Raw genomic sequence first — 17,733 nt, 5'->3', positions numbered from 1 at the left:
CAAACTTCTACCTTCTGACTGTTCTACGTACTCTAGGACCGGAACAAATATCAGCAGAGGCGGATCCAGGATTTGAAGCTTGTGAGTTCCTAGCTAACAGTGCCTGTTGTTACTGGGTTCTCAGCTCAAATTTCTTATATATTTGAAGGGTTTCATGTTATAAATACAAGGTTCGGATAAAAGTTGTGGGTTCCCGCGAACCCACACCCAATGGTGTGGATCCGCCCCTGAATATCAGGTCCTATTATGATATGATATGAATTTATGGCAGAGGGGAAAATCTATTATTCCCAAGTTTTGAAGGCTGTGATTTGTCTCTGTTGGATTTTGCATCTGTTACTGCTACAGTTTTCTAGAATAATTAGTTGTTTTATTATAAGAAGAGTCTGATAGTTGATTTAGTCGAATATTCAGTTTTCTAATTTTAGTAAGAGTCTAGTACTTTAGTTGTAGGAGGAGTCTACTACCCTATTTATATGCCTATATAAAGGCTTATGATTAATAAAATTTGTATGAGACAGTTTTTCATTCATATTTTCTACCTTGTTGCTTGAATCTCTCTCCAAAAATTATAATAGTGGTATCAGAGCCTTCATTGATCTTTATGGGTCTGTGAAAAAAGAATAGTTTCAACCACTTTTAACCCATATCTCTTTGAATCCATTTTAACCCATGCTTATTTTTAACGCTCAGGGCTATTTTCAACCAATATCAATTTTCAATCCATACGACTTTTTAACCTTATTTTTTCAACCATGGCAAGTAATGGTCTTTCTTTGATTGCTCCACAAATCTTCACCGGTGAAAATTATCAAATTTGGGCAGTGAAGATGAAATCCTATCTTGAAGCATATGATCTTTGGGAAGCTGTAATGGAAGAAAAACCCATAAAAGAACTCCCAGAAAATCCTACCCCTGCTGAAATCAAAACTTACTCAGAAGAGAAAATCAAAAAATGCAAAGCCAAAATTGTAATTCAAAATTCAGTTGTAGATTCTATCTTCTCTAAAATCATTGCATGTAAGACAGCAAAAGAAGCTTGGGAAAAACTCAAAAAGGAGTATCAAGGAAGTGAACGAGGAAGACAAAATCAGATCTTAAATTTGAAAAGGATTTTGAATCTCTTAAAATGCAAGACGATGAGGCCATCAGTAACTATTCTGACAGGATCTCTTTGATTATCAACAGAATCAGATTACTTGGAGAGGATTTTAAAGATAATAGAATAGTTGAAAAAATTCTTATGACTATTCCAGAGAGATTTGAGTCTAAAATCTTTGCTCTAGAAGAGTCTAAGGATCTCTCTACTATCTCTCTTGCAGAATTAATAAGTGCTCTTCAAGCACAAGAGCAAAGAAGAGCTTTCAGATAGGATAAAGTTGTTGAAGGTATTTTTTATGCAAAACACCAAAAAAGAAAAGTCGATTATCCTCCCTGCAAATACTGCAAAAACAAAACACACTTAGAAAAATTTTGTTGGTGGAGATCTGACGCAATATGTGGAAACTGCAAACAAACGGGTCAAGTTACAAAAGTGTGCAAGTCCAAAGAAACTCAAAACAGTTCACAAGCACTTCTAGTAGAACAAGAAAGTGGAGAGGACCTACTTTTTTAGATTGCAGCAACAGAAGTAAGGAGGAGTGTTGGATTTTGCATCTGTTACTGCTACAGTTTTCTAGAATAATTAGTTGTTTTATTATAGGAGGAGTCTAATAGTTGATTTAATAGAATATTCAGTTTTTTAATTTTAGTAAGAGTCTGGTACTTTAGTTGTAGGAGGAGTCTACTACTTTATTTATGTGCCTATACAAAGGCTTATGATTAATAAAATTTATATGAGACAGTTTTTCATTCATATTTTCTATCTTGTTGCTTGAATCTCTCTCCAAAAATCATAACAGTCTCATATAAATTTTATTAAACATAACATAACAATTTTTAACCCATAATATTTTTAACCTTATTTTTAACCATGGCAAGCCGCAATGATGAAGATTATGCATAGAAGACTCAAGATTATTTTGCCAGAAAATGCAGGCCAAGGGGAGATTTGCTAGGGTTTGCCCTGAATTTCCTACTTCATTTGAATTTTACTAGAATTAGGTTTCACTTCAAAAAGGTTTTCTTAGCGGAAAAGGTTTTTTTTTTTGTGAAAAAGGATTCTACCATAGCTAACTTTTCTTGTAGGAGAAGTTTTGGACTTCTATAAATAGGAGATCCTTTCTTCTCATAAACAACACAATATCATCCACAATGTATTCAAGAAAAAGTCTTGTTTAGGGGGAGATTTACTCTGTCATAGTTTTAATATTTTCGTTTATATTAGTTTTTGATGTAGGTCACTTGACCAAATCATATCAAAGTATTATGCATCTTTAGTATATTTTCTTTGTTGTCTGATTTATCGTCGTTCAAGATTGCAAATTATAAGCTTCCGGTGACGCCTTGATTATTTCGATCCCAACAGTCTTAAGGGTTGATCCCAGACGGATTTCTCGGTCACTACAAAAAAAATGATATGAACATGAGTTATGTTACTACTGGTTTTCCTTGGGACTTTCATTTAAAAAGAAAGATTTGGGTGTAGCTGGTGGTCAATGAAGTAGGTTGAGATCCGTGAGGTGTTAGGTTCAAATACCAGCGGAGGTTTAACATATTACTATTATATATAAGAGGGAATGTGAGGACTTTTGTAGTCCTCACAATAATTTCCCAAATTTTTAAAAACTTTTTCATTAATTACTTTTATGTCCTAATTTTATTTATTTAAGTCAATTTTTTTGTTTTTTGTTTTTAAAGTCTACTTTTCAAAAGCTATCGAGCCCGGGGACTTTTGTAGTCCTTACAATAATTTTCAAATTTTTTTAAAAACTTTTTAATTAATTACTTTTAGGTCCTAATCTTATTTATTTATGTCAATTTTTTTGTTTTTGTTTTTAAAGTCTACTTTTCAAAAGCTATCGAACCTCCTACCTCATTTTTCACGTTCTTTGATTTTCTGATTGGTGCTCGATATCCGCATTTGAGCCCAATTAATCCAGATAATTCGCACTGCATCGCGCCTATTCGAGGGGAGCGCTTCCTCCAAAGATTTTTTTCCATATCCATGTTCGAACCCCTAATCCCTAATTAAGAGAGGAGCGTGCCTCCATCTCCGTCGCACAAGTTAAATTATGTATTTGTCTTAAAAGTTCATTAACTATGTATAGATTATTTATTTAGAACTAAATAACTTTAAAATTAGGATACATAAGTTATAATGTCAAATTCCTCGTTCCAAATTTGATTTGAATTAAATAATTTCATCAAAATAGGAGTTAAAATATTAAAGGAGTGGAAAGAAAATTTTGCTTTTATATAACTACCCACTTGTGGGACTACAATGGGTATATGGTTGTTGTTGTTGTTGTTATTGTACACTTGTACTAACACAAATTATATTTCTTTAGTTAAAATATCTGCTTTTATATCTTGAGTTTGGGCCCGGGCTTAGCACGGGCCTTACATAACTAGTTATGTCATAAGGAGAGATTGTCCCTTAATAGATCTTCTTCCCAGATTTTTTAACATCACCATTCTCAAAAAAAAAAAAAAAAAAAAAAAAAAAAAAAAAAAAAACTGTTCTTTCCAGGCTTCATGTTCAGCAAAGTCTGAGAGCTAGATTTCCTCAATCATCAATTTGCACATTTAGAAGGACAAAGCATACGGAATTTTAATTTCCGTCACAAATTTGTGACATCCATCACCATTTTTTGACGGAGTAACACTTCCGTCACAATTTGTGACGGACGGGTCCATCATAAAATTTGTTTTCCAAATAAAGAAATTATCTATATAAATTTTGTGACGGATTATTATTTCCATCTCAAATTTGTGACAGATTTGTGATAGATCTTCATTTCCATCACAAATTTGTGATAGATATGTGAAATTTCTTTATTTCTACTACAAATTTGTGATGGATTTTTATTTCCGTCTCAATGGATTTTTATTTCCGTCTCAAATTTGTGACAGATCACCATGCCCGTCATAAATCTGTCACAAATTAGTTAATTATGTCACAAATCCGTCTCAATTTTGTGACGGACTTGTCCATCATATATATTCTATCACAAGTTTATGTTTTTCTTGTAGTGTTATAAAAGAGTTCAGGTATTGAAAAGTCTTTGCCACCGGTCGATAAAGGTAATTCTAGCACACTTTTATAAAGATAAGAGCAAAACTGACCCCAACTATTAGTAAAGGATAATTCAAACTATTTCGCAAAGTTGAGAAGCAAATTTGGATTGTTTCCCGTATTTTCTGTCAATCTTTCACTTACATGCAACAAATCTTTTCTTTTTTATTTTAATTTGGTATTAGAATTTCACAAATTCAACTAATCTAAAATTTTATCTCGCAAAGGATCATTCGAAAGGTGAAACACTCCTTATCAGAAATTTCTCAATTTAAATTTAACTACAATATCTTTAATTAAACGCAATTATATATCTTATTCAGCTCACAACATCTTGGATGGTCGTTTTTTATTCTCACCCGATGTTTGGTGTCCGGTATCAGTATTAGGCTCAAATTCGGATTCGCAGGAAGCCTCATGTTGAGGGTCAATGCGCTATCTAACAAAAGTGACTCCGTATCAGAGGAAATCGAATAAAAACTTTTGATTAAAAATGAATAAGTACTTTGCGTTCCAACAACCTTTGTATCTTTGGATGGCTACATGCATCGAACTTGAGAATCACGTGTGTGCCATTAGGAAAACCAATCCACCACCTTCTATACTTGTCCAATCATAACTAATTCACCACAACTCTTCTATTCCATGAGCTCTCTTTCCTTTTGTCTTTGCTATGTAGTATATTATGATTCTTACATGACCCAACATAATTAAAGCATTTCGGCGCCAAAATCTTATGTACATGGGTCCTAATTATTTTCACTTCTCTAACCTTTTGTAACCATTCTCATAATTAGAGCTATTCTTTCATTGCCACCCGTGAGCCAAATTAATCTTTAGTATTGGCAGCCAAACAGTTGGTTTGACACTCCCATCTTCTCAACTTATTTGGTACTTTTGTTTCTCAAAAATTAATTAAACATTGAAGCTAGTTATTGAATTATATTTACTCAATAATTTAAAGTTAGAATTAAATATTCGATGAAACAAACTAGTACTTGTACTGCCACTACAACAAATATGATATTTAGCTACGAAATTATTAGCTACAACACAAAATTCGTCACTAATTGTTCACCTTTTGTGACAAAATTTAAATTTCGTCTTTAAATACATGAGTCACATACTTTTAGTGACGAAACACAAACTTTCGTTGCAAAAAAATTGTCATCTAAAATTTCCCACCAAAAAATGAGTTGGCGCCATTTATTGAGTAAGAATAGCCACGAATCTAAGTTATCAGGGACACATTATTTTGTCACTGATAATCTACCCAATTTGCGACAAATCGTTATTTGTCTTTAAATTAGTTAAATGTTGGATACGGAAAAAAATTCGTCGCAAAAGGTATGTTCTTACAATAGCGACAAATTAGAGTTTGTAGTTAAATGTCGTAAGCTTTAGCCATTAAATTTTATATTTAATTGTGACCTTAATTTTTGTCACTAATAATATAAGCAATTAGTGACGAATTATCTATTGTCTCTAATAACATGCGACTTAGTGACAACAAAGTTTTGTCACAAAAATATGTAATGATTTAAATAACGGCAACTTAAAATTTGTATTTGAATAATTCAACTATCTGCGATGAAAAATATTTTGTATCTAAGTATAAAGGTTCTTTGGCCATAAAATTTTATAGTCATTGTGACCTTAATTTTTTGCCACTAATAATTTAAGCAATAAGTGACAAATAATTTATGGTCACTAATGACATAAGCAATTAGTGACGAATCATTTATTGTCTCTAATGAACATGCGACTTAGTGACAACAAAATTTTGTCACAAAATATGTAATGTTTTAAATGATGACGCCTTAAAATTTGTGATTGAATAATTCAACTATCTACGACGAAAAGTATTCATAGCTAAATATAAAGGATCTTTGGCTGCGATTTTTTAAAGTGACAACAAACAAATATTTTCAGTCTCTTCATAGGAACAAAAAATACGAAATCATAGAATAATGTGGTAAAGGCCAACTACATCTTATGAAAATGCAAGTCTCAATGTGAACATAAAACGTAATGTGAGTCGTGTCATGATTCCACATAGAACAATTATACGAAGATAGCGTCAACTTGCAAGTCTAGACTTTGTAAAAGTGTTGGGTGTTTTAAGGATCTTTGATTAAATATTTACCACTAATGTGAAACTTGAAATATCAGAAAATGAAAGAAATTAACCAACTAGGATTTCAAATAATTATGATAAAGGCACTGCAAATTGTACATGTCTTGAGCGTTCATGCAAGTATAAATATTAAAAGATAAATTATGATCATAAATAAAAAAGCTCTTTACGTAATTTTGAAGATAGTTTGAATGAAAGAATAAATAAATAAATAAATAAATAAATAAAAATTATATAATAATAGATTGTCATTAATAAAAATATAATTAAGGCAAAATAGATCGGGACCCCCCTGAACTTGTCGATTTTTATTCAGTGTACACCTAAACTTTACGTTGGCCTAATTACCTCCCTCAACTTGATAATAGGCACGACCCCCATGGACGCTGACAACCCATGGAAGTGCCACATTATATTCGGCCCAAGCATCAAAAGTTAAAAGCCCAAAAACACACATATATATATATATATATATATATATATATATATATATGCCGAGACATTCACAATTTTACATCAGCTCAAAATATGCCGAATCATTCATGATTTTACATCCGCCCAAAAGATGCCGAATCATTCCTATTTTTACACAACCAAAAAGAAAAAAGAAAAAAAGGAAAGGGATTGCTTCTCTTCCGAGGAGGCCAGATCTTGTAATTCGAGGGGTCATCCCTGGAGCTTTCACTATTAACGGCCTTGTTCGTCTTTGCTTCCATCTCCTCGGCCTGAGCGATCTTGTGCCTGAATCTCACGGAGAGTATGAACTCGAGTCAACCATTTCATATGCTCGGCCTTCAGAATGGAACGGTCGATAGCCGCCTAAAACATCGGCAACAGCTTGGTCTTGGATTCGAAGGCGAGCTGCCATAGAATGGTTCGCCTTGGGTGGTCAGATTTTCCACGGCCTTGGCTTGATCAGCAGTCGCCTTCTGGGCCATTTTTAGAGCCTCTCCCTGCGCGTTAATGCTTGACCATTAGCCTACGAAATTCGTCTTTAAGAGCGTTAAGCTTCTGTCTAAGTTCAGAAATAGCAGCTACCCGTTCTTCGAAGACCTCAAAAGATATCTCGACCTCCATAACAAACCTCTCCTTGTCCACCTGAAGAACGGTGTACTTCTCGACCATGGCCACCAATTCATTCCCGACTCGGAGGTTCTCCTCCCTTGCAAGGGCAAGCTCCGTTATTGCCATTTCGAGTTCGACCCTGGCAATATTAAGATCGGCTTTAACGGTATCGACCTCAGCCTTGAGGATGGAAGCATCACGGGACTCCGATAGCCGCTTTTCTGGCTCTCGGAGAAGGGTCTTGAACTTGTGGGTTTCGCGACTCTAGGCGTCCAATTGACCTCGGGCATGGTCTAGCTGACTTCGCAGCTCATCTCTTTCCTTCAAACCCTGGAGAAATCCCTCGTGCAGCAACACTATGGCCTGCATTTAGGACCATGTTAGTATTTCAATTTAAGAGGGACGAATTACAATGGGCAATTCACCAGTATATACCCGGTTGGAAGCATGCATACTCTCGTTCAATAGGCACGGCCACGATACACCGTCCATCTTCTCCCGATCATCATGGGACACCAAAAGGTCAGAGGTAGCTGGCCACACCGACCGGGCGAGACAAAAAGTGCGTATCCTCCTGCATAGAAACGACGGTAGATCTCATCCTCCTCGGGTCAACACTTGGCGCAGGAAACGTGCCTACAAGGTGGGGCCGAGAACCCGTTTTAGTAATATACATGTGTCGTCTCCTACCTTAGGGGATCGTCAAGTTAAAACCCGAGGGATCAGCCCTCACAACATCAACCCGAGTAGCCTCTTCAAAAATAGTATCAAGATCGAGATGTTCCCCATGCAAAAATGGGGAAGAGGAAGCCCCGGGTAAATTTTTCGCATCGGTGGCACTTTCCTCACCGGGTTCGTCGTCCTCGATCGCAATAACATCTCCCGTGATCCGGACTGGGCTCTGCGGAGGCTGTAGGTTCAGGCCAGTAGTAGTAGGGCCAACCAAGGGGGATGCAGTTTGTTGATGGATGCAGTTCGGACACATCCTTCAGTGACCGTAATGGTTCACTGCGGGCCGTGGCGGGTTTCCTCTTTTTTGGACCCGCGAAAGATAAAGGTTGTGACGATCTGCTCCGTTTCCTACTGGGGGCCACTTCGGCGACAATTTGCTTGGTGTCAGCTGGATCAAACATCGAACTTCCCCACGGGGACAGAGGCAGAGGATCCCTTAGTTGGGTTTGTTTCACTTCACGCCTACGGATGTAACAGAGTCAAAAAAAAAATGAAGGGATGAAGCCGAATAAAAACTCACCGTGATTTTTCACCTTCCATTTGCCCGCTGCCAAATGGCCCCAAGATCGTAGCATATAGGGACATTGGGCCATGAGGCTCTCAAGCCACTCTTCGAGGTGGTCAATAAAATGAGGGACCTATTTTTTGGCTACAAGGAAAAAGAAAACCCATGAATAGAAAAAAGGGTAATAAACCGAAGAAATTTTAAGCATCGAAGTTACTTACGTCATTTATTCCACTTCTCGGGGAAGGGATGATGGCTCGGGGGAATAATCTCCTCGGTCTTGACTGGACATACAGTACTAACCATCCCCAGTCTTTGTTATCCACAATGGAAAGAATTGGGTACTTTCCATGCTTCAGTAGCTTCACTATTACCCTGCGAAAGAAACGGGGCGAGTAAAGCCGGATCAAATGGTCGAGTGTAAATTTAGCATTGACCTCGTTGGCCAAATACCGAATGCTTATAACTACGCGTCATACATTCGGTCCAATCTGCCCAAGGTACAATTGGTATGTCCGGTACATGTCCAGAATAACTTCGTCAATCGCCGGGTTCAAATTGTACGTGAAAGGAAAGGTATACACACTTGAGTATCCCTCTACGTATGTAGTGATGTCTTCATTAGGGCCCGGGATAGCGATCTCTGGGGGGTCGTATCTCCACTCACCAGTAGGTGGTGGTGTCGGACTAACATTCCAGCCACACTCAGCTCGGACCTGTGGCAGAATCGCCTTGGTGATAGCCGTATGGTAACACCTGACGTCATAACCTCGGTCCGTATTATCTCCCTTTGGGGGCTTCTCGGAAGCAAATTTCGAGTCAAAATTGTATGCCGATGGCTTCACATCCCGTCCCCGAGGTTCATAAGGGACCGTCTCGGTACTGCTTTCGGTAGCGATTAACCGCACGCAGGGGAATCGGCCGAGTATTTTCATGAAGGCACGGAACTTGTTGACATATCAGCTTTGGAAGAAAGTTTGGAAACACAAAAAGAACGAACAAAAGGATGTAAGAATTGCGAAGATCAAACAAGGAGTTGTTGATAATTTAAAGTTAGTTTTTGAAGTTTTTTGGTTAACTGAAGAAAGATTTAAAGGTTTGAATATGGGGAGAAGTTGAAGGTTGAGGAAGCAAAGTGTAGAAGTAGTAAATAGGAAAAGGAAGGGATGAGCTGAGTATTTATAGAGGGGGCAAAACGCTCCCTATTCGTCGCCTCCCACGCGAACGGTCACGAATCGATGCATGCCTCATGCTGACCAGCCATCGGCATACAACTTCGAAGGCACATGCGAATCGCAGGCATGAGCTGCGGTTCGGAGGTGATGTTACCTGAGAATTTTTTTTTTAACTGTCAGCACCTGTGAACCGCAGGTGATGTCACCTAAGATTTTTTTAGGCACCTGGAACCATATCTCAGCAGCAGCTACTGGTTTGTGGCTGCTCTGAAAACCCGACCTGCTCAAAGCAATTCCAAAAATTTTAAAACTTTTGCAGATTAGTCAAAAACAATAAAATAAACTATTCAAAAAGATAACATTTCAAAAACGGCTTAAAATTTTTAAAACGATGGGTTGCCTCCCACCAAGCGCTTAATTTAACGTCGCAGCACGATGGTTGCCAACTTTACCGCTTTTCTATCCATTTAGAGCTTATGAATTGGGCACCCTACTTGGACTCAAGTTTGTGACCACGAGCAGTGGGAGGTGGTAAGTACATGAACAAGCCAAACGTTAATTTCTTCATTTTGCACTTCTTGGCTTTCAAATGAGGAATGTCATTTTGCCTTCTTACTCTTTCAAATTGCAAGATGTAAGACACTTGTCTTTCTTCTTCACCATCCAACATGGATGTATGTGGCTCAATTCCCATATCACCATACAAATCCAATGTTGAAAAATGCTTGGAGTGAGACTTTAACCTCCCAGTTTGCAAATTTGTCCGGATTTTGGCATTCTCATTTTCCCACGAACTAGAGTCAATTGCAACCATATTTTTCATGGCAATGGTTGACTCTAATTCCTTTTCTTTTTCTTCGGCATCTCCAATTAGCACAAAGTCGGTTGGAAGATGTTCAATTCTTGATTCCTTCTTTTCAAAGTTGGCCTCCAACATGGGCATTACCCTCTTATATTGAGCATTTGAGAATTCTTCTTGATTTTGTTCAAATGCACAACCCAAGGAGGCTTTTTGTCTTCAATCAGCAAGCCATCTTGGATACTAGTTTCCAAGTACTCCTCCAAGGCTTTTTGATTTTCATTTCCTCCATCAAGTAAGCACTCCATCTTGAGCTTGAACTCTCCATTTTGACCATTCTCAACTTCTTCCACTTCCCTTTCCCTATCATTTTCACAACAAAAAGTAGAATAGTCATAGTGGGGGTTCGGGGAAGGGACGGACAAATAATCACATTTAGCCCAATGACCATTTTGACAGTCACATCTATCACATATGCTCCACTCATGGGTTCGAGATTGTGCGCACAATCCTCTCCCGGGAGACTTTAAACAAGTTTGCCAAGAGTGGGGTCCTCCACAATTAGGACAAGGGTCATCAAAGTGTGAACAGCTACCATCCGACCCATTTTCATGGAATGATGCCATTTTTTTAAAAAATTAAATAAAGCAATGAAACAACTACACAAATATTCGCAAGTTTGGAACTGTAATAACCCAATTTTTAAATAAGGGTTTATTTAGTAATTTTAGCTAAAGGAAATAAAAAGAAAAAAAATAGAAAAGAAGGAATGTAGCCAAGCCCAAAAAGGAAAATGAAAAGAAAAAAAAAGACTTTAAAAAGTCTGATGGCTAAGCCATCAGACGTGAAACACTACAATCTGAAGGAACAAAAAAAAAAAAGGGACGAGCAAACAGAGGGAGAGAAAACCAGCAGGAAAAAAAAAAGATAAGAGAGGCAGAAAAAGAGAAGAAAGAAGAGGAGAAAAATAAGAACTTTCACCCCAAATCATCAAGGTAATTACTCTAGTCCTTTATTTAAGTTTATTACATAATTATGGGTAAATTTTTATGATGAAAATATGGGGATATTTTGACAAATTGAGAAAGTTCAGCCCAAGGGTTCTTCAACCTAAATCATTGATTTGAAAGGGCAAGTAGTGTCAGATTTTAAACTTCTATATATCATTGGAATCCTCTCGTTAAGGCCTTCCCGAAAATAGATGTCTCGTCGGGTTTTGAACACATTGACCAGAGGGCGTTTTCGTCCTTTAAAATTTGACTTTAATCGTTTAAGCCTCTAAAAATATAGAAGTGGTTTAACCTAAGGGTTTTGACCATTCTAAATCCATTTTTGTGTAGTTTGAGGCAATCCGGAGACTCGAGAATGCAGTTTTGATTTATTGGGAAGTGTGCTTGAATTGTGAATTTGAGGTAAGTGAGAATTTAAGCTTTGGGTACTTGCTTTTCAAAACCCGTTTTAAAAATATGTTTTATCTGCCTGGTCCATATGTTGGGGTGAGCGTGTGCTTGGCAGAATCGGCGGTCCTTAAGGCCAGCCGCATATGCTTTATTTTCAAATAATCTAAAACTCTCTTTATAAATTATTTTGTGATGTGATATAGCTGTGAGCCATGATATTGGGGGCATTGTGTATGTTTCCCTTAGCATTGTGTATGCTTCTTGATGATATTGGGGCATTGTGTATGCTTCCCGACATATTTAGCACATTGTGCATGTTTCCGTGGATTCATGGTGTTGATTAATTCTTTAACTACCATTTATGACAGGTCCTTAGTGTAAATTGTGTCGAGATATTAATATACTTGATAAACAGTGGTTTAGGCCTTGGTTTCTATTATATAATGATATATTCATGTGTGTAATATTTTTGTGCTTGTTGTGTGTTTGTATTTTCTAACACTTGTTCCAGGGGTATTTAAAGTGGTGGGTCGAGGATCTTCTTGGGTTATATTTATGTATAACTTCCTTACCGCATGTCCATGCGATCTTGTCATTGAGAATGAATTTGGTAGTTGAAGATTTCGTGAGTGGATTCTCGTTCCGAGGTGAGCCACCGCATTGTTCGTGGAGCCATTTCGGCTTTACCTAGTTTATTTCTAGTTACTTCCTTTATTTTGGGTTTATTGTCGATATTCAAACTCATGTAAATCGTTAGATGCTCCATGGTCTTAGCGTGGGATGTGGGCTAGAGATTCTTTTTATCTTAGCGTTGGTTGGTTTTCATAAATCGATTATGGATTTAGTTGGCAACTATTTCGCATTTTTATCATTAATGACGTTGTTGGACCTGCACTTATTTTCTTTTAGTGCGTTCGTAAATGATTAAGGGTATGATATATGGGTCGCCTGGCGGGTGGTGTTTGTTAGGTGCCAATCACGTCTAGCAGGTATTTTTGGATGTGACAGGAACCAAGCAAGTTAGCTTATTTTCCACACTAGCCTAAATACGCCAAATTATTCCCCGGCAACGGCGCCAAAATTGATAACGTCCAAATACACTCCTTAAAGAGAAAGTGTACACGGTCGTATGCAATATAATTACCCAACTATGTGTCAGGGTCGAATCCCACAAGGAACAATATACTAGGCGATCAAGTAAGTAAGGAATTTTCACTTTCTACACTAATCCAAACACTTGATAATATTTTGGTTTTGAGAAAATTATAACTAATGCAAAAATGTAAACTAACCTAGAAAGCAAGTAAAATGATCAATAGCCACAAGCATGGATACAAGGTAAATTACTCTCAAGTAACGATCCAATATATTTTACAATTTTACAACTAAGAGCGAGTTTATGTTAATAGATAATGATTTCTAAAATCTCATTGAAAGTCTTCCAACCAAATCAATGAATTTCACTCTAAGCTTTTCCAAGCCTTAGAGTGTGATATTAGGCACAATCAATTTAACCTCAAGTAATTATCCTATTCCTAGCTCAAGTTATTAGATGGGTTTAATGACCCAAATTCTTGTTAATTAATCTTTCCCAACCTCAATTTTCTTCTTCTGAGCTCAAATCAAAGTAAATGGGCTGGTCTTAGGGTTAGCTAATCCCTTAAGAAACATTAAAGAACAAGATTAATTAAAATAACATTAACTCACTTCATTAGCTATAACAATCATTCAATACATAAGCATAACAAGAATTTCAATCCAAACTTTAACAAATGAATATTTCCATAGACAAGATTAAAGTATTGAAATGAAAAACTACACACTTAAATAGTCAATACAAAGCAAGGAATTGAAGAAATGAGTAAAAGATTAAGAAATTTCTTATCAAGATCTTGAAATCTTCAATCCCCAAGTGTGGATGCAAAAACCCTAGCTGTCCAAGCTTGTAAATATGGCCAAATATGAAAAATATTGTCTTCAAGCTTGCTTTTGTAGTCCCAAAATTTTCCCACTTAAAATTGGACCAAAATAGTCCCTGATTTTCATTTTTTGCAAATCTGTCCCGTTTTTGCAAAACTGTCAAGTTTTGCAAATTTTCACTTGGCTTCTTCCGATCACTTCTAAATCACATAAAACCTGTAAAATAGATTTAAACGATATTAAATGTACTATTTTCTCAATCAAACATAGCAAAAATATAAGATTAAAGAAGAGATAAGTTGGTAAAATATCAACTTATCAGAAACTAACGCGTTCCCCGAAGCGACCAATCGGGAACCAACGCGTCCCTCATGTCAGAGAGAAGTGACATAATAGGACGTTTGGGTTTCCCGCGTATTTCCAATGAGAAGCTTAATAGCTAAGTCTGAATGGTCTCTTCAAGTAAATATTAAGAAAGACATCGAGCTTCGAGCCAATTCTGGAAAAACTCCAATTGAATTAAAAATCCGAACATGAGAATTGACATCGATCGAAACGACTGTACAAGCAAATCAACAAGAATTGACATCGGTCGAAACGACCGTACAAAACAACTAGAATTGACATTGGTCAAAACGACCGTACAAAACAAAATCCTAAAATTCCAAGCTCTATTCATCATCAACTTTAGGCTCGTCGCCATCTCCTGATAAAGCTACTTTAAGCCGATCGTTCTCCCCCCGAAGTTGGGCAATCTCCTCGAGAAAGTTCTCCTTTGTTCAAGCCGAAGGAACATCATCATGCGGACTCGCAACAGGCTCCTCTTCGGGGTCGTCCTTGATCTCCACGATCGGGGCGGGAACCCCGAAAGACGCTCTTCGGGAAATCCGATGAGATTTGACTCTGGCACCAATTCCCGAACCACCAACTGATGCCACCAGAATGGCTCTTCTCTTCGACACTTAACCGAACCAGTAGCGTTTCCTTTGGCTACATCCTTGGGGTTTACTTTGGCAGCCCTTACCTTTGATGCTTTCTTCACTGAAAGCCCTGATACACGAAGAAACGATTTAAGTTGAAAACCCATAAATAATGGTAGCAAAAGAATGCGATTTACTATGATTCTTTCCCCTCCATCCAATTAGGCCCAGGTCTTTCCAAGAACTGCCTACGTGTTCAGCAACACCCAGCACAGCTGTTAACCATTTGAATATTCTAGGTAAAAGTTCAGGTTCAACAACAATTGGTTCAGAATTCCACTCCTCCAGTAAAGGATCGGGGCTGGCACATTACAGTTGGTCCATTCTCATCATGACGAACCGATGCAAACATCCCCGATCAAAGTCATCCTCGAGGTCAATTAGGCCCCGAGAGCCTCAAGGGATTAGATGTATAATGCGCCGACGAATAACCCGAGAAATGTAAATATGGATTAAATTGTCCAAAGTAAATGGGACTCCGGCCATATCAGCTAAAAATTGGATGTAATAAACGAGTCGCCATATCTGAGGAGCTATTTGTCCTACGTAAATTCAATAACGTCGGCACATATCTTCGATTACCTGAGGAACCGGAAGTGTGAACCCGATGGCAAATGGATAAGTGTATATGGAAGAATGACCTGGGATACGGTGATTAATCCGCACACCCTCCCCAACAGACGAAATCTCAACACCGCTCTCCAAATGACATTCTCTCCAAACCCTAGAAATTTTGGCATCGATGACTAAAGATTCGAGGTGCCTCAGATGGTCGTAAGTGACCAACCTTGCAATCATCCTCGAATTTGAACCCAGCCGGATCGATTTCAGCCGCTTGAAGCTCGAGGTCTGTAATGACAGAAGGTTAGATAGGAGATGGTAGTGGTAAAGGTTCAGTAGGAGATAGTGGAGAAGAATTTGGAGGCAGGGCAACGTCGGTTAACAATAGTGGAGAAGAAGACATCTTAAATAAGCGTCGAAAGGCCAAGATTTTCGCATTATGTTAATCGATGCGTGTGCATGGCTTTATATAATGAGGAAGTTGAATTTGTAAAGGCTTCTAATAATGTTAGAATACACAAGGCCAAGAGATTCTGATAAGTGCACGTTTCCAGAGCAAACGACGGCACAACATTAGTTATGCTCGGACTCAGGATCGTTGTGAAGCACGGTCTTAGAGAGAACGATGTCTTTTCAATCCATTTCCCACATCCATTTCTTTACTTTGGAAAATGGAGGGACTATCTGTATATGGTGAGAACTTGGAAAAGTCCTCTTCAGTTCATCGAAGGAATATACGGTGTGATTAACGAAGGTCCGAGAAAATAAGTCCGAGAAGTTAAGATCGAGAGGATAAGTTCGAGAAGAGTCCGGGAAGATAAGCTCATCTAAATCTATGAGGTTTATCTTTCACATATTTATCTCCGAAGATCACGCCTTTAGCGGATGTGTCCGATATTTTAGGAACTATTTACCCATATTGGAGTTCATGTCTTTTAGCTAGAGTAGGACACTAGCACTATAAAAGCATGTGTACTAGCCCCGTTAGAGGGCATCATCTTCTTCATCTAATCTGTATCTCACTGTTGTCAATCCTCTGTCTAAATAATAAAAGCCCGACCGTTACAAAAGCTTCATCTCTGTTTAATTTTGGTCTGAGCAAGGAGACATAATCTTCCCTCAGTCGGACCCGTCATTTACATACGCAGGCTATCTCTTTCATTTTACGTTAATTCTTTATTATTTGTCCATTCATTTTATCTTTATTAACAAGCTTGGTCACAAATCCTTTAAACCGCGTACAAATTCAATTGTTGCTCTCTTTTGAGGGTAAACAATATCCATCCAACTAATGACTATCTGTATTAACTAGTCTAAGTCCTGTTCCAAGTCAGCTTGTAGTCAACTTCATCCTCCTCCTTTTTTCTACATTACATTCTGCCAAAAATTCATTTCTGTTATAAATGAATGGCAATATAGCAAGGACACAATAATTATTAAGAACTTAAAATATAAAGAGAAAGAGAATGATAGCAAGAGAAGATGTTACTTTTCTTTCTTTCAATTGTGTAATTTTACTGATCCGAAACAATATAATTTATAGGCGTCAAAAGTAAAAGTTACTATTGGTAAATAGTGGAAAGGATGGGATCCAAGTATGAGCATCCACTCCTTACTGTTGTGGGTTGACAATTTGCAACACTCCCCTTTGGATGTCCATGTAAAAATGAATTCCAGTGAAAGAAAAATGTATACATAGTTATTTGTGATATGCATTGTTTGCTGCCTCATTAAAAACCTTACCAGAAAAACCCAGTGGGACAAAAACCTTGGTTAAGGGAAAAAGAGTGCAGCGCGTATTTACTCCCCTGAGGAAAACATTACTTAATGTCTCGGAGATGACGCATTCCAATCTTGTATATCATTTTCTCAAATGTTGTGGTTGGCAATGCCTTGGTAAACATATCCGCCAAATTATCATTTGAACGAACTTGTTGAACATCTATTTCACTTTTCTTTTGAAGATCATGAGTGAAGAAGACTTTTGGAATGTGCTTTGTTTTGTCTCCTTTAATGCATCATCCTCTTTGTTGAGCTATATATGCAGTATTTCCTTCATACAATGTTGTTGGAATATCTCTTTCCAAAGCAAGGCCACATGTCTCCTGGATGTGTTGAGTTATTGATCTCAACCAAACCCATTCTCGACTTGCTTCATATATGGCTATTATCTCTGCATGATTTGAAGAAGTAGCAACCATTGTTTGTTTGGTTGAATGCCATGATATGGTTGTACCTCCACATGTAAATAAATAACCTGTCTGAGATCGATCTTTATGTGG

This window comes from Lycium ferocissimum, chromosome 11 (genome assembly GCF_029784015.1).
Source record: "Lycium ferocissimum isolate CSIRO_LF1 chromosome 11, AGI_CSIRO_Lferr_CH_V1, whole genome shotgun sequence".
Classification (NCBI taxonomy): Eukaryota; Viridiplantae; Streptophyta; class Magnoliopsida; order Solanales; family Solanaceae; genus Lycium; species Lycium ferocissimum.
The sequence above is the reverse complement of the archived record's forward strand: the minus strand, read 5'-3'. Positions refer to the sequence as shown.